General features: G+C 40.3%; 1 protein-coding gene and 1 long non-coding RNA gene across 2 annotated transcripts in view; both read left to right on the top strand.

The window, feature by feature from the left end:
- The window catches only part of LOC105387749, a 37,661-nt gene that overhangs the window by 5,469 nt on the left and 9,404 nt on the right, over positions 1-22,788 (top strand). The window lies entirely within an intron of this gene.
- LOC119690477 lies at positions 320-1,457 on the top strand. The gene is made up of 3 exons (XR_007267823.1): positions 320-397; positions 616-758; positions 843-1,457. It is a non-coding gene; the product is annotated as an uncharacterized LOC119690477 (long non-coding RNA).

Here is a 22,788-nt window from a genome sequence, read left to right on the forward strand (position 1 = left end):
GGACTAATGCCAAATCACATAAATAAAACGAGTCCCATGTACACCCTATGCTAACATTTAAGACTGATATCAAAAAGTGACTCAATTTAATCAGTCACTTCACATGTTGTCTTATTATGGCCATACTAGCCGTGCTGGTGTTTCAGTGGATGCCCAGCGTGACGCACGAAACAAATACAAATAATATTGACAAAAAAACAGTTATTGCGCGAGCGACGCCGCAACGTGATCACGTGTACTCATGAAAACGGGATTTCGCACCGCCAGGGCAGAGAGGCCCGCCCAGCTGCGCTCGTCGCAAGCGCACATTGCCAAATAGATATAACAAAATAGAAACAAAATAATTAAAAAAAAAACAAAACAAGACTTGACAATAACCTGTGATGCATTATTAATGGTGAGTGTGTGACAGATAATATCTTATAGGACTAAACCACTTTGCTATATACCTACCTACTTAGTTTAAACAAATACATACATATTGTGTACCTAGTGTGAAATTAAAATGTGAGTTAGTGAGTATAGTATAGTATGCCTATGTGTGAGTGTAATATGCTAGAAAGTGTGTGTGTACCTAAGAATGAAATAACATATAAATATATTTTTAATTTACAGATTACCTATGGAGACAGTATTTATTATACAAATACATAAATAAAACCAATAGTTTGTATATATTATTGCACATGCCATCGCCGTGTTCAAGCAGATCCAGGAACAATGGAAATCCTACCTTACGCACTGAGGATAAGGTCGTGGTAAGTGCAATTTTATAAAATAGATTTTTGCATTGCTAATAAATACGACTTAAAACGATACTTAAAAGAATTAATTGTTTTCAGACCTCGGATAGGCGGTGGGAGATTGTTGTATATGTCGCTCGAGAGATATTTAAAACTATGGCGAAACATGGCAGATTTATGTTTGGGAGTCAGCATGAGATAAGTTGCAGCTCTGGTATTAATAGTGTGGTGATTACGGGCCCAGGCCAGCTTATCATACAGATAATCTGGCGACTGGTGCTTCACCACACCGAAGAGGAGAGTGGCCAGATGCAGTTTCCACCTCGCAGCAATCTTCAACAGGTTTGAACGGTTAAGGAACGGTGTAACATGAGCGCGCGGAGGTATATTAAAGCAGAACCTCGCGCAGGCGTTCTGTACTCTTTGTAACAATCTTTCCGTTTTGCGTAATAAACAAGGGCCGTATACGGTGTCAGCATAATTTAGTTTGGAAAGTACAAGCGATTCGCACAATTGGATACGGAGGTCAACATTTAAGTAAGGTCGCATTTTGTACAAGATTTTTAGTCTATAAAAACAGTTTCTGATCATTTCCATGACATGTTTTTCAAAACGCAGACTGCTATCAAAAATAAGACCGAGGTTGCGCGCCTCCGTAACTCGTTCTATAACCGCTCCATCTAATATTATATTCGGATTATGTACAATAGTGTCTTTAACCTGTTTTTTTGTACCAATCACCATGTACTTGGATTTGTTTGGATTTAGATGTAATGAGTTTTTATTTGACCACTTTGCAATCCGTTCAAGATCTTCATTGATAAGTTTACATGTGTAATCAGTATTAGATGGGGGCCCCGCCAAATATATTTGAAGGTCATCGGCGTAAACATGGAAATTACAGTTTTGCACCTCACTAGTGATGTCTGCGGCGTACAGAATGAACACGAGTGGACCCAGAATAGATCCTTGCGGTACACCCCTGGTCACTGGATAGCTCGCTGAGAGACTAGTACTGCCATCATTTTTTCTCAGTTTCACAATCTGCGATCTTTGGTCTAGGTAACTGTAAAACCATTTCACCGCGTTAGCGTCAAACCCGTAGTACGATAATTTTGCCAACAGCAGCGAGACATTAATCGTATCAAATGCGCGGGAAAAATCTAGCAGCGTCAAGATGGTGGCTTTACCCTTATCTTGGGAAGCCAGTAAGTTATCCACCACGTCGAGGAGGGCTGTAGATGTGCTTCTACCCTTACGGAACCCGGATTGAACAGAAGGTAGAATTTTATTCAGTTCGAGATAATTCGACATTTGCCGGTGTACAACTTTCTCCAGGATCTTTGATAAAGTGGATTGCAGGCTAATTGGCCTTAGGTCTTTGTAGTCAGTGGGGTCAGGTTTTTTAGGAATAGGATTGACTAGAGCGATTTTCCATAGTTTAGGGAAAGTTGAAGTTTGTAAGGAGTAATTTAATATATATGTTATAATTTGTAATGTACGTGGAAATGTAAGGACCAACATATCCAGAGATATTTTATCATATCCTAGTGCATTTGATTTTAATTTTTGTACAATTTTGCAAACTGTTTCTTCATCTACTAGGTCTAGTTTAAATGTGTGTGGGCAGTGGCGGATTAAGAGCATCGGAGGCCCTAAGCACAAATCCTGTGTAGGCCCCTAATTAAGAACAATTTGTTCCTTGGCAAAGAGTGACAAAACAGTTCAATAGTTAAAACGTCCTATAACTTTTCTATAAAAAAAGGATAATATAAAAATATAAAAAAAAAAATTGCTTGCCCTACGACACGTGCAAGTATCACCACAGTTACAACTGCGCAGGTACGCCGAGCTATCACACGGCACAGTTAAGTACGCGCAAGCCTCATTTTTTGTCAAAATCGTCTGCGTGGAAACTGGAAACAATGTTTCCCAATGAGGAACTATTTGGGTGATTCTTCAGGGACCGTATTTTCAACGGCGTTGATAATATCTCTGTAACCAATTAAGATGACCCGTAATTATTTTCAATACAGTCTAGCTCTATCTCTATTTGTAACCAATCTATTTTTTTCAGTAAATGCTGTTTCAGTACTGAAAAAAATATATTTGATGTGTGTTATTCTGATTCATATAGAGCGTCCGTTTGCCACCTTGAGGAACAAAATGTTCAGTATCACATTTCCCTTTTAATTTATTAACATAAATTAAAATTTTATCAAAGGGCAATAAGTTTCCCTTTCATAAAAAAAATTATTTAGGTACTTATAAATACGTAAGTTTTTTTATGAATAAATAATAAGGGAGTGTCCGGCTGGTAGTACTGATTCATATGTCGTAACATGTTGATGACCATACTTGGTCTTGTAGTGGCAATTGGAGTCTGGCTGTCCGCTCGCTAGAAGCCAGCTCTCCAACGGACCAGCCAGTAGATGGAAGTGCTCCTAGTATGCCAACATCCAGGTGAAAAGAAGGTAAAAATATGTATGTCTCCTGTAAAAAATATATTTTCAGAGTATGATTCTTCAAGATAAGTTTCATGTAAGTAATGCTCTTGGGTTACAGATTAATGAAAAAAATAAACTGCACTGTGTATGTATTATGAACTACCTAAGGTTTTATGCAAAATCCTGATTCATATGTATATGATTCATACGGGAAAAAACCTCACCCTATACAGAATGTTCCAAAAGTTTACGTCATGCTTTGGAAGGCTGGTAGAACACCTTAGGAGTGACCAGAATATCGCTATATAACCTTAGTAAAATCTCCATAGTTTTTGCGATATTGACAGTTTTAGAAATTTTCTGAAAATTGTCGCCCCAGACCAGTTTTTTGCATGTCAATTTTGTAAATTCAATATTTTAAGTTAGATTTTTATTTTGCGTAACCTTCTATAGTTATTCTATTGACGATAGTCCAAGAAAATTACGAAAAATGCTGTAATGTTTTAAAAAAAGATGGTTTTCCATGGTGTTCTTTTTTCTGTTTCTGATTCATATGGCAACAAAAAATTTTAACGACAATAACTCAAAAACTACTTTACTTACTACGAGTGCCTTTTCCAATTATACTTGTTATTTGCTATATCCATTTTCATATAAACATATGTTATGGACCTAAAAATGAAATAAAAAAATGGCCATATAAATCAGACGAAGAATGGGATTTCGAAGAACCACAAATTTCTTCTACTTGTATATTTTCAATATTTGCACACAACTAGATTTTTTCACTACAAATAAGTCTAGTTGCCTGCTATTCCCAAAAATCAAACCGTACAAGATCGAAGTGGACAAAAAAATTGCTGTAAAACTGAAAAAATCATTCACACGCTACTCAAGGATTTAAGAGAAGACTCTAATGAATGGCTAAATTATTAAAATTTCAAACATGTCGAAAAACGCGCAAGTCACGCTGCGGGGTTGGCGCGGTATACAGTTTTACCACCCATTCGCACAGTATTCCATGTAGGTACAGTACAAGCCGGCATGCGCAGGCAAAACTGTGGTGATACTTACGCGTGTGGTAGGCCCTTTAATCAGAGCAAACTCATTACATCGGACATATTGTGGATGAATAAAATGTAGGCATAAAATGAAAAAGCAGTAGAGGATGGGGGCCCCTGGAGGCCCGGGGCCCCAAGCACGTGCTTGTTGTGCTTATACGTTAATCCGCCACTGTGTGTGGGCCGTGCTTATTTGTTTCGTAGTAAATTATATTAGATAAGTTTAAGTTATTATTACCGGGAAGGTCAAGAAAATGTTTATTGATGTCATCTGGATTACTGAAATATTCTGGGAGATCGCTGTTATTGTGACTGCGTAGTAAAGTTTGTTTCAAGTTTTTCCATAAAGCAGATAGGTGTGTGAAGTTAGCAGCCTAAAGTTAGCAGCCTTTGAATAGCCGACCAAATTAAGATGGTCACTTCAGTCATTGCATACTTTATCAATTAAAACACGTAAAAAGCCCCAAAACATTGGAATAACAATGCTAGGTATTCATATAAACACTATAATATGTTCTAAAATAAATAAATACTAAAAAATACGACGTTTACTTACCGACGCCCTTGTTGGTTTAATGGATATTTTGTATGGGGGCACCAAGATGGCATAGACCTGCCAGCATCTCACCTGGTTTATTATGTGTGTTGACTCATTAGAAAACACTGACAGAAGTTTCATCAACATTGAAACGGTATAGCAGGTGTCCAGGAGCCAATTTCTTACAGATTTTGGGTGAAAAATTTACAATATTTGACGAATATTCAAGTTTTCAGGTAGAACCTGAAAGAATTCAGCTACAAATGATAGTTCATATGAAAGGTATTATTAATACCTAGAAACGGTTTTCAGCAATTTCAGATTAAATCACTTTTGGTGAATATTCAAGGTGAAGATCAGAAAATAAAAGTTAGCAGCCCAAGATTACCATTTTGTATGGGGGCACCAAGATGCCATAGACCTGCCAGAACCTCACCTGGTTTTTTATGTGTGTTGACTCATTATAAAACACTGACAGAAGTTACATCAACATTGAAACGGTATAGCAGGTGTCCAGGAGCCACTTTCTGACAGATTTTGGGTAAAAAATCACAATATTTCACGAATATTCAAGTTTGCAGGTGGAACCTGAAGGAATTCAGATGCAAATGATAGTTCATATGTAAGGTATTATTAATACCTAGAAACAGTTTTCAGCAATTTCAGATTAAATGACTTTTGGTGAATATTCAAGGGGAAGATCAGAAAATAAAAGTTAGCAGCCCAAGATTACCATTTTGTATGGGGGCACCAAGATGCCATAGACCTGCCAGAACTTCACTTAGTTTTTTATGTGTGTTGACTCATTATAAAACACTGACCGAAGTTTCATCAACATTGAAACGGTATAGCAGGTGTCCAGGAGCCACTTTCTGACAGATTTTGGGTAAAAAATCACTATATTTCACGAATAAACAAGTTTGCAGGTGGAACCTGAAGGAATTCAGCTGCAAATGATAGTTCATATGAAAGGTATTATTAATACCTAGAAACGGTTTTCAGCAATTTCAGATTAAATCACTTTTGGTGAATATTAAAGGTGAAGATCAGAAAAAAAAAGTTAGCAGCCCAAGATTACCATTTTGTATGGGGGTACCAAGATGCCATAGACCTGCCAGAATCTCACCTGGTTTATTATGTGTGTTGACTCATTATAAAACACTGACAGAAGTTTCATCAACATTGAAACGGTATAGCAGGTGTCCAGGAGCCACTTTCTGACAGATTTTGGGTAAAAAATCACTATATTTCACGAATAAACAAGTTTGCAGGTTGAACCTGAAGGAATTCAGCTGCAAGTGATAGTTCATATGAAAGGTATTATTTATACCTAGCAACAGTTTTCAGCAATTTCAGATTAAATGACTTTTGGTGAATATTCAAGGGGAAGATCAGAAAATAAAAGTTAGCAGCCCAAGATTACCATTTTGTATGGGGGCACCAAGATGCCATAGACCTGCCAGAACCTCACCTGGTTTTTTATGTGTGTTAACTCATTATAAAACACTGACAGAAGTAACATCAACATTGAAACGGTATAGCAGGTGTCCAGGAGCCACTTTCTGACAGATTTTGGGTAAAAAATCACAATATTTCACGAATATTCAAGTTTGCAGGTGGAACCTGAAGGAATTCAGCTGCAAATGATAGTTCATATGTAAGGTATTATTAAAACCTAGAAACGGTTTTCAGCAATTTCAGATTAAATGACTTTTGGTGAATATTCAAGGGGAAGATCAGAAAATAAAAGTTAGCAGCCCAAGATTACCATTTTGTATGGGGGCACCAAGATGCCACAGACCTGCCAGAATCTTACCTGGTTTTTTATGTGTGTTGACTCATTATAAAACACTGACAGAAGTTTCATCAACATTGAAACGGTATAGCAGGTGTCCAGGAGCAACTTTCGGACAGATTTTGGGTAAAAATTGACAATATTTCACGAATATTCAAGTTTGCAGGTGGAACCTGAAGGAAATCAGCTGCAAATGATAGTTCATATGAAAGGTACTATTAATACCTAGAAACTGTTTTCAGCAATTTCACATTAAATGACTTTTGGTGAATACTCAAGGGGAAGATCAGAAAATAAAAGTTAGCAGCCCAAGATTACCATTTTGTATGGGGGCACCAAGATGCCATAGACCTGCCAGAACTTCACTTAGTTTTTTTATGTGTGTTGACTCATTATAAAACACTGACAGAAATTTCATCAACATTGAAACGGTATAGCAGGTGTCCAGGAGCCACTTTCTGACAGATTTTGGGTAAAAAATCACTATATTTCACGAATAAACAAATTTGCAGGTGGAACCTGAAGGAATTCAGCTGCAAATGATAGTTCATATGAAAGGTATTATTAATACCTAGAAATAGTTTTCAGCAATTTCAGATTAAATGACTTTTGGTGAATATTCAAGGTGAAGATCAGAAAATAAAAGTTAGCAGCCCAAGATTACCATTTTGTATGGGGGCACCAAGATGCCATAGACCTGCCAGAACCTCACCTGGTTTTATGTGTGTTGACTCATTATAAAACACTGACAGAAGTTACATCAACATTGAAACGGTATAGCAGGTGTCCAGGAGCCACTTTCTGACAGATTTTGGGTAAAAAATCACAATATTTCACGAATATTCAAGTTTGCAGGTGGAACCTGAAGGAATTCAGCTGCAAATGATAGTTCATATGTAAGGTATTATTAAAACCTAGAAACGGTTTTCAGCAATTTCAGATTAAATGACTTTTGGTGAATATTCAAGGGGAAGATCAGAAAATAAAAGTTAGCAGCCCAAGATTACCATTTTGTATGGGGGCACCAAGATGCCACAGACCTGCCAGAATCTCACCTGTTTTTTTATGTGTGTTGACTCATTATAAAACACTGACAGAAGTTTCATCAACATTGAAACGGTATAGCAGGTGTCCAGGAGCAACTTTCTGACAGATTTTGGGTAAAAATTGTCAATATTTCACGAATATTCAAGTTTGCAGGTGGAACCTGAAGGAATTCAGCTGCAAATGATAGTTCATATGAAAGGTATTATTAATACCTAGAAACGATTTTCAGCAATTTCAGATTAAATGACTTTTGGTGAATATTCAAGGGGAAGATCAGAAAATAAAAGTTAGCAGCCCAAGATTAACATTTTGTATGGGGGCACTAACATTTTGTATGGGGGCACCAAGATGCCATAGACCTGCCAGCATCTTACCTAGTTTATAATGTGTGTTGACTCATTATAAAACACTGACAGAAGTTTTATCAACATTGAAACGGTATAGCAGGTGTCCAGGAGCAACTTTCTGACAGATTTCGGGTAAAAAATGATTTTTTGTACTTACGACAAAAAATCTGTACTTATAGAAAAGGACAATACTCTTATCAGTATCACAAAAGGTCATCTTTTCAGCCTTACTCTTTCCGCCATACAATACGCATGACGCATGACGCAGGTGTGAGCATTTGATGGCATGCCGACTAGTGTTATTTTATAGTTGGGAACCCATTTACCTACCTGCCTAAAACAATGAGTTCATCACACCACAACAATAGAATCTCTTAACTTATTACCTGTTGCGAACCTAAAGAATTGATTATTGTTATTTTTTTGTGCGTTAGTATACAGAATATTTTTTTACCTTTCATCATAAACCGACTTGCAAAAGTTTTTATTGACAAGACGTTCAACTGGCAAAATAATGCTATTGTCTCTCATATTATGTTATTGCGATTCAATGTATCTTGAGTTTAATTTTTGTTTTCTTACCAGTGCATGAAAAGTAATTTATTCTGAAATTGCTGAAAACTTTTTCTAGGTATAAATAATACCTTTCATATGAACTATCATTTGCAGCTGATTTCCTTCAGGTTCCACCTGCAAACTTGAATATTCGTGAAATATTGTAAATTTTTCACCCAAAATCTGTCAGAAAGTGGCTCCTGGACACCTGCTATACCATTTCAATGTTGATGAAACTTCTGTCAGTGTTTTATAATGAGTAAACACACATAATAAACCAGGTGAGATGCTGGCAGGTCTATGGCATCTTGGTGCCCCCATACAAAATGGTAATCTTGGGCTGCTAACTTTTATTTTCTGATCTTCCCCTTGAATATTCACCAAAAGTCATTTAATCTGAAATTGCTGAAAACCATTTCCAGGTATTAATAATACCTTACATATGAACTATAATTTGCAGCTGATTTCCTTCAGGTTCCACCTGCAAACTTGAATATTCGTGAAATATTGTAAATTTTTACCCAAAATCTGTCTGAAAGTGGCTCCTGGACACCTGCTATACCGTTTCAATGTTGATGAAACTTCTGTCAGTGTTTTATAATGAGTCAACACACATAATAGTCCAGGTGAGATTCTGGCAGGTCTATGGCATCTTGGTGCCCCCATACAAAATGCTAATCTTGGGCTGCTAACTTTTATTTTCTGATCTTCCCCTTGAATATTCACCAAAAGTCATTTAATCTGAAATTGCTGAAAACCGTTTCTAGGTATAAATAAAACCTTTCATATGAACTATCATTTGCAGCTGAATTCCTTCAGGTTCCACCTGCATACTTGATTATTCGTGAAATATTGTGATTTTTTACCCAAAATCTGTCAGAAAGTGGCTCCTGGACACCTGCTATACCGTTTCAATGTTGATGAAACTTCTGTCTGTGTTTTATAATGAGTCAACACACATAAAAAACTAAGTGAAGTTCTGGCAGGTCTATGGCATCTTGGTGCCCCCATACAAAATGGTAATCTTGGGCTGCTAACTTTTATTTTCTGATCTTCCCCTTGAATATTCACCAAAAGTCATTTAATCTAAAATTGCTGAAAACAGTTTCTAGGTATTAATAATACCTTTCGTATGAACTATCATTTGCAGCAGATTTTCTTCAGGTTCCACCTGCAAACTTGAATATTCGTGAAATATTGACAATTTTTACCCTAAATCTGTGAGAAAGTGGCTCCTGGACACCTGCTATACCGTTTCAATGTTGATGAAACTTCTGTCAGTGTTTTATAATGAGTCAACACACATAAAAAACCAGGTGAGATTCTGGCAGGTCTATGGCATCTTGGTGCCCCCATACAAAATGGTAATCTTGGGCTGCTAACTTTTATTTTCTGATCTTCCCCTTGAATATTCACCAATAGTCATTTAATCTGAAATTGCTGAAAACAGTTTCTAGGTAATAATAATACCTTTCATATGAACTATCATTTGCAGCTGAATTCTTTATCAACATTTTTACTAAATTTTTACTAACTTTTCTTTTCCACCTGCAAACTTGAATATTCGTGAAATATTGACAATTTTTAACCAAAATCTGTCAGAAAGTGGCTCCTGGACACCTGCTATACCGTTTCAATGTTGATGAAACTTCTGTCAGTGTTTTATAATGAGTCAACACACATAAAAAACCAGGTGAGGTTCTGGCAGGTCTATGGCATCTTGGTGCCCCCATACAAAATGGTAATCTTGGGCTGCTAACTTTTATTTTCTGATCTTCCCCTTGAATATTCACCAAAAGTCATTTAATCTGAATTTGCTGAAAACCGTTCCTAGGTATTAATAATACCTTTCATATGAACTATCATTTGCAGCTGATTTTCTTCAGGTTCCACCTGCAAACTTGAATTTTCGTGAAATATTGTGATTTTTTACCCAAAATCTGTCAGAAAGTGGCTCCTGGACACCTGCTATACCGTTTCAATGTTTATGAAACTTCTGTCAGTGTTTTCTAATAAGTCAACACACATAATAAACCAGGTAAGATGCTGGCAGGTCTATGCCATCTTGGTGCCCCCATACAAAATATCCATTAACCAACAAGGGCATCAGTAAGTAAACGTCGTATTTTTTAGTATTTATTTATTTTAGGACATATTATAGTGTTTATATGAATACCTAGCATTGTTATTCCAATGTTTTTGGGGCTTTTTACGTGTTTTAATTGATAAAGTATGCAATGACTGAAGTGAACATCTTAATTTGGTCGGCTATTCAAAGGCTGCTAACTTTAGGCTGCTAACTTCACGCAGGTAAAGCAGATGAGTTTTTTATATTATTATTTATGTTGGACTGATAGTAAGCTCGTTTTTCATTGTGAATAACGGCTATAACTAAACATTTCAAGTCCTTATAGTACTTTTTGTTTGAGTCGGTGCTTGAGGTACGAAACTTATGGTAAGCAGCGTCTCTCAAGCTCATCATGTACTTCACGTTGTCGGTTATCCAAGGGTAGCTAAATTTCTTCACCCGTACGGTTCGCTCGGGAGCATGGAGGTCAAATAACTTAATGATGCAGTCATTAAACTCATTTACCATTTCATCAACATCTTGTAGATTTTTTATATTTTCCCAGTGAATGGAGTTTAGGTCGCTATTAAATTGATCCATGATAATATTTTTTAATGGCCGATATGTAATCCACTGAGGAGTTGGTTTCGGTTTTTTTATGTTGAGCTCTGCGGTTATGAATGCATGTTTACCTAGCGCTGGAATATGTTCTACATTCAAACTTCTAAGTGCGGTGTCAGCGCACACGACGTCTATCAATGTCTCACTACTGTCGGTGAAATGTGTTGGCTCCGTTACCAATTGAGTAAGACCCATACTATTTACGAAGTCATGGAGTTGCCGCGCCTTGCTTTCATTTAGGTAACCATGTAAAATATTAATATTAAAATCCCCAAGTAAAATGGTCTGGTCGTACCCTACAAATGACGTTAGAGAATCCGTCAGCGCATCAAAAAAAGCATTGCAGTCTTGCCACTGGGGTCGATATGCAATACCGATCAGTAGTTTAATTGTATTCACGGTACAAGTCAGCCACATTTGTTCTATACCTGTCGCGGCGGGATGAGTACGGAACCGAGCCTTGATACCGGTTTTCACATAAAAACCTACACCTCCACCGCGCTCGCGCTGGCCGCGGGGTCGCGGCGTGTGCCGCAGCCTGTAGCCCGGGATGACGGGGGCTCGATCGTCCTCAGACGGCCTCAGCCAAGTTTCACAGATAGCACAGATATCCACGTCATAGCGGAGTACAGTGGCTATAAGCTCGTCATGTCCGGTACCTAACGAACCCGCGTTAAAGAGACCAATAGATAAAGATTTCGTTTTATTTAACATTTTTTATAAAAAAATAAAACAATACCATTGGAAAATGTAGGCATGATAGGCATCAATATGTATTTTGCTCAAGTACTGTACAGACAGATACAATGATAATTATAATAAATAACTGGATATGGTTTCTGAAGTTTACATGAGGTGTAATAATTAGTTGTACATAGTACGTATAGGTATATAATTGTATATGCTATAAGGATAGGTGTGAGTTTGTGTTTTGTGTAAATAGTAGTAAATAGTAGTAAGTTTAGGTATGTATGTGTATATTTCATGGCGCTGTAGGAATGTGACTTGTACAATGAGCATATTATTATGAAACAATGATAAGTTAAGAACCAATCTATGAGTGACAAAACAATTAATACTGAGGTGGTTTTCGACTTGTGAAACAATGGCTTGAAGTTCAAACAAATTAGTAAGCAGTTTAAAATTAAGTTATTATCAATCTTAATGGTGGCAAAAACAAATACACTTAAAACAAGAAATAACGAGTGATCGATAGCGCTTTTATGAGTTTGATGGAACACCAAACACACGAGCAATGTCATCCACGGTGCGTATCCATTGACGGGGCGAGTCCTGGCACTTTCGCGCGTATATACGGCCTTTTTTGGTCCAGGTGAATCTCCAGGACTGGCTTCGCCCTGCCTCCCGTACTTGCCGAAATAAGTACCGATTGTTTTTTGTCAACCGTTCGTTGATGTAGATGGGGCGCGGCGCAGAGGACTGGCCGAGGTCGGCCGAAGTGGCTCCGCGACGGATGCGCGCCGCGGTCATCAGGTCGTCCTTGAGCGCGCGGCGCGTAAGTCGCACCACTAGTGGCCTCGGCCGGCCCGCCCCCGCGCCCGAGCCCTCCCCGCCCTCGCCCGGCGCCCGGCTCCAACGGTTCCTAGCACCGACCCGCTCGGCACTCACCACATCGGACTCACGAAGACTAACTCCAAGTTTATTGGCCACTGACAAAATGAGGTGCATTGGGTTTTCCCCGCTCTCTTCTGGAAGGTTGGAGACCTCGACGTCATTCTCGAGCATCTCCTGGTCCTTTTCATTCAACTCCAGCCGTAGTTCAGCTATGATGGACTCGAGTCGCGAGCCCGTTCCATCCGTGAGCCGCTGCTCCAACTGGTCAACTCGCGAGTCCAAAGCATTCAGACGCTGATCCGTTGCTAAGAAGGAGTTTTTAAGCTCCTGCACTTCACTACGGAACACCTTGATCTCCTCTCGGGCGGCGGTTAGCTCCTGACGAAAGAGTCTAATCTCGAGCCCGAGCTCCACCTTAAACTCCTCGGTGGTGTCGTTCGCGGTGGAGTTAAGCTGGTCGTCAGGCGCGACCACCTCGGGCAGCTCCTGGCAGCTCATCCGATCTGCTGCGGGTACTTCGGCGGTGAGAGTGGGCGCAGGGTGTTTGGATGCACACGACGGACACACCCAAGTAGCCGGATCTTGCTGACCCTCCTTCACGCAGTATGGGTGATACACCGTTGCGCATTTTGTGCATTTAGTACACTTAATTATATCGGCACGGGCCACGAATTTTTTACATCCCCCACATTTATTCATTATAACTAAGGAATGTGCTGGCGTGTGGTCAATAACTAAAGGTGGATGTAGTAGTTTACGTAGATCACTGTAGATGTCACTAGCGTAGGTTGCGATATAGGGGTCCCTAGGTGGCGCTGTAAATGATTTTTTGTTTAAGTATTGTGTTGGATAGTAGGGTAAACAAACGTAAAGGGTTGTGCAGAGTACCCACTTATGTAAACACCGTATCACCAAGGTACTTCGTAAAACACTTATAATCACACGTTAAAACAGCAATGTGCACCGAGATAACGATTGATACACGTATTCGTTGTAAGACGAAACTTTTTATAAACTTTTTATCACTGATTACTCGCTGTTTTATTTTTAATCTCGATATCATGTACACCCGTATAGCGACTCGGATCCGTTCGTGACGTCACTGCAATTACGTCTCACGTTAGTAATTACCATATTGTCTCAGCTCGCTATGGGCGTTGAATCATTTATCTTTTAAGTTAAACATACTTACCTATTTATTAACTAATCGTGCAGTATTGCTGTGGTGAGATTTGGTCGGTGATTTGGTGATTCGACCTGAGAAAGTACCTAGTTACTTTATGTTGAATAATTTACGGCTGTAATATTGAAGTGTAGTTAATATTATTGTGAATTTAAATGGCGGTTGGTTTAGTCACTTTGTAACTTCGATTTCTTAGTAACTATAGCTTTTTGATTAAAGATAACTGGTTAATTTCATAGTAAATATTATACTTATAATACGGGATAAAGTTTTATTTGAATAAATTTCAGGAGTTAGTAAATATTGACGTTATAAAGTGAGGTGATATTCATAACCGACCATCGAGTTCGGTATTGTTGCGTTGTTTATTGTTTAAGATTGTAATATGGCTTTGAGAGCATCGTTTTCGGTATTTAAAGTAAAACTTCAATGGCTTATTGACAGTGCTGACTTGCTGGATCGACCTGAACATGTCAACCGTGTCTCTGTTCGACTGTTAACAGTTAATACGGAATTTACGAGTTTAGAAGCTTCATATCAACGAATAATTGAACTCGCGGACCCGGAAAATAGTTCGGAAAATCAAATTTTAGAAGCGGCACGTAAGGAGTATTTGAGGGCATTAGAAGCTTTTGACAAATTAATGTATGAAAAATTAAAACAACGCCGGAGCACGAGCGGTTCCACGGACGAGTCGGAGCCGCGGTCAGACGGACACAGGTTCGACTCAGAGGCTTTGGTGTCGAGATTACCTACCCTGCAGTTACCTATTTTTACGGGTGATTTGGATCAATGGGTCGGATTTAATAATTTATTTGACAGCTTGGTAGATAATCGTACGGATTTGTCACCCTCACAGAAACTAGCTTATTTAATGTCATGCATTTCTGGTGAGGCTCGCGGGCTAATTCAACATATTAAAATATCGGATCCTGGTTATAAAACAGCTCGTGACCTTTTGATGCGGAGATACCAAAATTCCCGCCATCTAGCGGACGTTCATGTCGGTCAAATTATGAACTTGCCAATTATTTCGTCAAATTTAATCGGATTGCGATCGCAATTTTTAAATCCATTAATTATGGCAACAAACTCGCTGGAACGTTTGGGATTCCCTGTAGCTGAATGGTCCTTTTTGCTACTGTATATTGCTAGTACTAAATTGCCGCCATCAATTAAAACTCGGTTCGAACAAAAATACGGTACGGAAACAGATGTTATACTAACATTCTCGGAGTTGGTAGAATTTTTAGAAACAGAATGTCGGTTATTGGAGAGTACCAAGAGAGAATTTGTTTCTCATAATAATCGCGATCTTCACTGAAAACATACCTCAGTGTCTGAAAACAAAAGTTTTCAATCAGTGCGTGTTGCCAGTGATGACTTACGGAGCCGAGACGTGGTGCTTCACCAAAGGGCTTATCCACAAGCTCAGAGTTGCTCAGCGTGCTATGGAAAGGGCTATGTTAGGCGTGTCCCTGCGAGATAGGATTCGTAATGAAGAAATCCGCAGGAGAACTAAAGTTACCGACATAGCCAAAAGGATTAGCACGCTGAAATGGCAATGGGCTGGCCACGTAGCCCGCAGAGCCGACGACCGCTGGAGTAGAAAGGTTCTGGAGTGGAGACCCCGTGTCGGCAAACGGCGTGTCGGTCGCCCCCCAACCCGTTGGTCTGATGATCTGCGGAAGGTAGCGGGAAGCCGCTGGATGCAGATGGCGGGTGACCGTTTGGGGTGGCGATCGTTAGGAGAGGCCTATGTCCAACAGTGGACTACGGAAGGCTGAGAGAGAGAGAGAGAATAATCGCGAGGACCAGCGCCCTCCACGGCGCCACCAAAATTATGCGGTTGCGGCAGCGCAAGTCCCGTGCTGCGCTTACTGTGGTGAGTCGTCGCACTCGGTGTTGAATAGATGTTCACGGTTCAGGGAACTTACACCCGTAGCTCGGAAGGAATTTGTTACTCGGAAGCGGCTATGTTATTTCTGTTTGGCTAGTCATCACTACCGTGACTGCCGCCAGGTGCCGCAATGCGATGGATGTGGTAGCCAGAAGCACCATCCATTGCTGTGTTTCAATCGGGTAGGCACTGCACAGCCTCGTGTGAATAATGGTACATCGGACAGACGCTCGCCGCCGCGTGCGGGCGGGAGCGCGGAGTTTTATCGTCGCGGCGGCGGCGGGAATCGAACCCGTTCACCTCGGATGTCACCGGCTCGCGCCGCGTCCCCGGAGCGTCGGAGGAACGACCAGTGGAGCCCGCGTCGTGTGGCTCAAGCGGGCGGCAACGGTTATTCTCATCACCCTCAGCGTGACGGTGATGGTCGAAGGGATCAGCGGTGCGAACGTGAGGCGCCGCAGCGATCTTGTAATGATCGACAATAGGATACGGCTCCTACCTACCCATTGCAATCACCTGTTCAACATAAAACTATTTTACTTCGTACGGCTATTGTAAGAGTGCATGGTGATAACTTGGATGATTTTGTTGAAATTCGGGCTTTATTAGATGCAGGATCCCAAGGCTCTCTTATAACCTTAAATTTAGCTAGGAAGTTAGGATTAATGTTAGAACCTACGGATGAGCTGGTGAGAGGGGTAGGAGGATTAGAACTCGGTAATATTTTCGGTCGGTCTTGTGTTTCATTTTCACCTTCGGGAAAGCGGTTTCCGGTTATTTCCACTCCGGTTACTTGCTTACGGAATCTTGTCGGTAATCAGCCAACATTTAATTTAAATGAATCGGTATTAAATTTATGTGAAGGACTGTTCTTAGCTGATCCAGAGTTTCATAAGTCCAAACCAGTTGAGTTATTACTCGGTTCGGATGTTTACGGTTCACTAGTCGGTGGTGATAAAATTACTTTAGGTACAAACGGTTTAACGGCGTATAATTCGGTATTTGGTTACATTTTATTGGGACCTATTGATCATTCGTTTGACGTAACTTCGGAGCCAGCAGGTGATGTTTTTGCTTTATCACTTTCGGATGCTTTACAAAAGTTTTGGGAGGTTGAGGAGCCTCCATCGGTTTCACAGATCACCCCAGCTGATGAGGAGTGTGAACAGCTTTATAAGCAAAATACACATCGGCTATCAGACGGTCGGTTCTCTACTCGACTTTTATTTGTTTCCTCGCGTCCAGTGTTAGGTGAGTCTCGTTACATAGCCGAGAAACAATTTCATGCGGTAGAAAGACGGCTTATGAAAAATTCGGTCTTAAGAAAGGAGTACATCAGTTTTATGCGGAAGTATGAAGAACTGGGACATATGTCGGTTTCAAAATTTAATTATAAATCGGGCGAGGAACACTTTTTTATCCCACATCATGCGGTTTTTAAATATTCGGGTGACGTGCCCAAAATTCGGGTGGTTTTTAATGGCAGTTGCGTCACATCTACGGGCGTATCATTGAATCAGTGTCTTCACACTGGTCCCAAATTACAAAGGGACATAACGGACATTTTATTAAATTTTCGGAGACATAAAATTATTTTCATTTGTGACGTCAAACAAATGTTTCGGCAAACGGTAATAGACGAATCGGATCGGAAGTACCAACTTATATTATGGCGGGAGTCTCCTGATCAGCCTCTCCTCACATATGAGTTGTGTACTAACACTTACGGGTTGCGGTGTAGCCCGTACATTGCTGATCGAACAATCTTGGAGCTCGCCGAGCAAGAGCGTGAAAGCCTTCCTCGTGCGGCAGCGGTTTTAAGAACAGATGTGTACGTAGATGACATAATCACTGGTACGGATTCGGAATCTGATGCGTTGAGCCTTCAGCAAGAACTCATTACTTTAATGAAATCGGGTGGTTATGAGCTCCGTAAATGGATTTCAAATAGCTCAGCAATTCTACAAGGTTTACCTGATGATCATAAACAATTACCTCTCTTATTTGAAAATTCGGAAAATCCCCATACGGTTGCGGTTCTCGGCGTTTTGTATGATCCGGTTCGAGATGTCTTTTCTTATAAACTAAATCTTGGTGCATCGAGTTCGGACACTAAACGATCTATTTTATCTGTAGTTGCCCGGATATTTGACCCTAAGGGTTGGATTTGCCCAGTAGTGTATTGGGTTAAATGTTTACTGCAGCGTTTTTGGCTAAACAAGCTCGATTGGAATGACCCTTTACCTTCGGATTTGTTGCGTGAGTGGCAAGCGTTTCGGGAAGACTTGGTTAACCTTAAAAGGTTGGCTATTCCTCGATGTACTATGACTAAGCCTGCAAGCAGCTACTCATTACATGGGTTCTGTGATGCTTCGGAGTTAGGTTTTGCGGCAGTGGTTTATTTGCGATCAAGTAACCAAGACGGCTCGGTGTCGGTACACTTGCTCATGGCTAAGAGCAAGGTCGCCCCTCTCAGGACACGTCCCACCATTCCTAAATTGGAGTTGTGTGGAGCCGTGCTACTGGTTAAGCTTCTCAATCATGTGAGTCTTTGTCTTCAAAGATCCGTTGAATTTGAGGAGATAGTTGGATGGACCGACAGTATGATTTCTTTGGCATGGATTAATACATCACCTCATACTCTTCAAGTATACGAGGCTAACAGAGTTTCACAAATTCAAAATTCTGCGGTTACTATCACCTGGCGACATGTACCTAGCAATTTGAATCCGGCAGACGTCGCTTCACGCGGGTCAACGGCTTCAACGTTACTTTCTCATCCATTGTGGTGGGAACCTGCCTGGCTTACTCAACATGAGTCCGCCTGGCCCTCTCGCGAGGTGGAGAGGCCTTCGGAACTGCCTGGTATTAGATGTTGTGCAGTTACTAAAACGGAATCGGATTCGGAATTTGAGTGGATTTTAGACAGATATAGTTCACTTGATAAATTAATATCGGCTACAGGTTGGATTCGGAGATTTATTCATAATTGTAAAAATAAAAATAATCGGATTGCAAAGCAATATTTAACGGTGACAGAAAGGAAAGAATCCTTACTTTGTTGGGTCAGTTTGATTCAAAAGAAACATTTCGGTTCGGAAATTGAAGCTCTAGGTAACGGCGAGCAGATCAGAGGCAATTTAAGGAGTCTTACTCCATTCGTAGACTCTCGTGGACTGTTGCGCGTTGGCGGTCGGCTCCAAAATGCGGAGATCGGATTAGAAGCAAAACATCCCTTGCTTCTGCCAAAATCGGGACATTTCGTAAAACTTTTAATTTTGGATTTGCATTTGAAAAATTGTCATGCGGGACCAAATGCTCTTACGGCTATATTACAACGGAATTTTTGGGTACTTTCAGCTAGGAGAGCTGTCAGGAATGTCACTTTTAAGTGCATTCAATGTTACAAATTGAAAGGCCTGACGACTCAGCCTTTGATGGGTAATTTGCCTCGTGATCGCGTTACTTCGGCTAGACCTTTTCAAGGTATCGGTACGGATTTTGCTGGACCTTTCCAGGTCAAAACACATAAGTTACGGAATCCGAAAATCACCAAAGCATACTTATGCGTGTTCGTGTGTCTGGCCACAAAATCGGTTCACCTGGAGTTGGTTTCGGAACTATCTACTGAGGCTTTTATTGCCGCCTTGTCTCGGCTTGTGTCAAGGCGCGGCTTGCCCTCCCTTATTCGGTCGGACTGTGGCACTAATTATAAGGGTGCTGATAATTATTTAAGGGAAGTTTATCGTTTTTTGGAACAAAATCTAAATTATATCGGTCATAATATGTCCAAGCGCGGTATTACTTGGATTTTTGATCCTCCAGCTTGTCCATCATGGGGTGGTTTGTTTGAGGCTGCGGTTAAATCGGCGAAAACTCATTTAAAACGGTGTATAGGGGAAACAAAATTAACTTTTGAGGAACTTAGCACGGTTTTCTGCAAAATTGAGGCCGTACTGAACTCTAGAAACTCTAGAAACTCTAGAACCGTACTGAACAAAGATGTGTCCCATCTCCTCAAGCCCTCATGATCTGGAGGTATTGACCCCTGGTCATTTTCTTATCGGTCATCCGCTGGATGCTCTACCGGAGTATCCGTTGCAAGATGTGAAGATGAATAGATTAAGTCGGTTTCAGCTGTTACAGCAAATTTCACAAAGTTTTTGGCATCGGTGGCACTTAGAATATCTTCACACTTTGCAACAGCGGGTCAAATGGACGGACTCCACCTCTCCTCCTAAGGAAGGTGATTTAGTTCTGCTGAAAGAGGACAACGTCCCTCCTCTTCAGTGGAATCGTGGTCGGATAATTAAACTCTACCCAGGATCGGATGGTGTGGTCAGATTAGCGGATATTCGGGTTGCAAATGGAGCAACGCTCAAGCGGGCAATAGGTAGGCTATCTAGACTGCCTTTAGACTAATTACAAAAAAAAATCGGTTGTTCGTATATACTTGTATACTTATTTATTTTTAAGCAGCGGTTACTGCTTAGGCGGGAGAATGTTCGGTACCGACGAACACTTTAATAATTGTATGTGGGTAGGTTCTTATATTTGTATGTGGGTAGGTTCTTTTATTTTTGACAGTCTACTCAGTCGTTGGCAGCCTCTCGTCGGGTTATCTGCTCTTGTATTTCGGCGCGGTCTCGATATTCGCAATATTTGTATTTTCGGTTAAATATTACCAGCTGCTATTAGGCATTATATTTGTGTATACGATTATAAGTGGACATGTGATTTTGTGTGTGAGAACCTCAAGATTAAAACGGATTACTCAAGCATCGGGAGGGCCCCCCACGCCGAGCTTTGGACCTTGAACCATCACGTGAGCAAAAACCTATATAATATTTATTTTATTAAATATATTTATCCAACACAAACATTGTCATAAAAAGAGGATGGGCAAAAATATATGGGAGCTGGGACCACCCTCCAATAGCAATAAGACTAACATCGTTGGATAGGTCTTGTCAATAGGAATAACTTTTGCTTTGACAGCTTTGTTGTCACAGTTGTCCGTTCAGAGATATTTGACTTATAAGTTCCGATACTCGTCAGTTCATCTTACTGCTATTGGAGGCTGGACCACCCTCCAATAGCAGTAAGACTAACGTCGTTGGATAGGTCTTGTCAATAGGAATAACTTTTGCTTTGACAGCTTTGTTGTCACAGTTGTCCGTTCAGAGATATTTGACTTATAAGTTCCGATACTCGTCAGTTCATCTTACTGCTATTGGAGGCTGGACCACCCTCCAATAGCAGTAAGACTAACGTCGTTGGATAGGTCTTGTCAATAGGAATAACTTTTGCTTTGACAGCTTTGTTGTCACAGTTGTCCGTTCAGAGATATTTGACTTATAAGTTCCGATACTCGTCAGTTCATCTTACTGCTATTGGAGGCTGGACCACCCTCCAATAGCAGTAAGACTAACGTCGTTGGATAGGTCTTGTCAATAGGAATAACTTTTGCTTTGACAGCTTTGTTGTCACAGTTGTCCGTTCAGAGATATTTGACTTATAAGTTCCGATACTCGTCAGTTCATCTTACTGCTATTGGAGGCTGGACCACCCTCCAATAGCAGTAAGACTAACGTCGTTGGATAGGTCTTGTCAATAGGAATAACTTTTGCTTTGACAGCTTTGTTGTCACAGTTGTCTGCTATTGGAGGGTGGTCCAGCCTCCAATAGCAGTAAGATGAACTGACGAGTATCGGAACTTATAAGTCAAATATCTCTGAACGGACAACTGTGAAACAAAGCTGTCAAAGCAAAAGTTATTCCTATTGACAAGACCTATCCAACGACGTTAGTCTTACTGCTATTGGAGGGTGGTCCAGCCTCCAATAGCAGTAAGATGAACTGACGAGTATCGGAACTTATAAGTCAAATATCTCTGAACGGACAACTGTGACAATAAAGCTGTCAAAGCAAAAGTTATTCCTATTGACAAGACCTATCCAACGATGTTAGTCTTAATGCTATTGGAGGGTGGTCCCAATCTGCCCATTGTCATTAGGTAGGTACTTTTTATAGCTGTGCTTGTTACTTGTGAGTCACAACCTAAGGACCACTTCTTGAAGCTAGGAATGTATTGATAAGCTATTATGATAAATTGATGATTCATCCCTCCTTCATAATGTCAGTTCATCTTACTGCTATTGGAGGATGGACCACCCTCCAATAGCAGTAAGACTAACGTCGTTGGATAGGTCTTGTCAATAAGAATAACTTATGCTTTGACAGCTTTGTTGTCACAGTTGTACGTTCAGAGATATTTGACTTATAAGTTCCGATACTCGTCAGTTCATCTTACTGCTATTGGAGGCTGGACCACCCTCCAATAGCAGTAAGACTAACGTCGTTGGATAGGTCTTGTCAATAGGAATAACTTTTGCTTTGACAGCTTTGTTGTCACAGTTGTCCGTTCAGAGATATTTGACTTATAAGTTCCGATACTCGTCAGTTCATCTTACTGCTATTGGAGGCTGGACCACCCTCCAATAGCAGTAAGACTAACGTCGTTGGATAGGTCTTGTTAATAGGAATAACTTATGCTTTGACAGCTTTGTTGTCACAGTTGTCCGTTCAGAGATATTTGACTTATAAGTTCCGATACTCGTCAGTTCATCTTACTGCTATTGGAGGCTGGACCACCCTCCAATAGCAGTAAGACTAACGTCGTTGGATAGGTCTTGTCAATAGGAATAACTTTTGCTTTGACAGCTTTGTTGTCACAGTTGTCTGCTATTGGAGGGTGGTCCAGCCTCCAATAGCAGTAAGATGAACTGACGAGTATCGGAACTTATAAGTCAAATATCTCTGAACGGACAACTGTGACAACAAAGCTGTCAAAGCAAAAGTTATTCCTATTGACAAGACCTATCCAACGACATTAGTCTTACTGCTAT

The sequence above is a fragment of the Plutella xylostella genome, chromosome 26 (assembly GCF_932276165.1).
Source record: "Plutella xylostella chromosome 26, ilPluXylo3.1, whole genome shotgun sequence".
Lineage (NCBI taxonomy): Eukaryota > Metazoa > Arthropoda > Insecta > Lepidoptera > Plutellidae > Plutella > Plutella xylostella.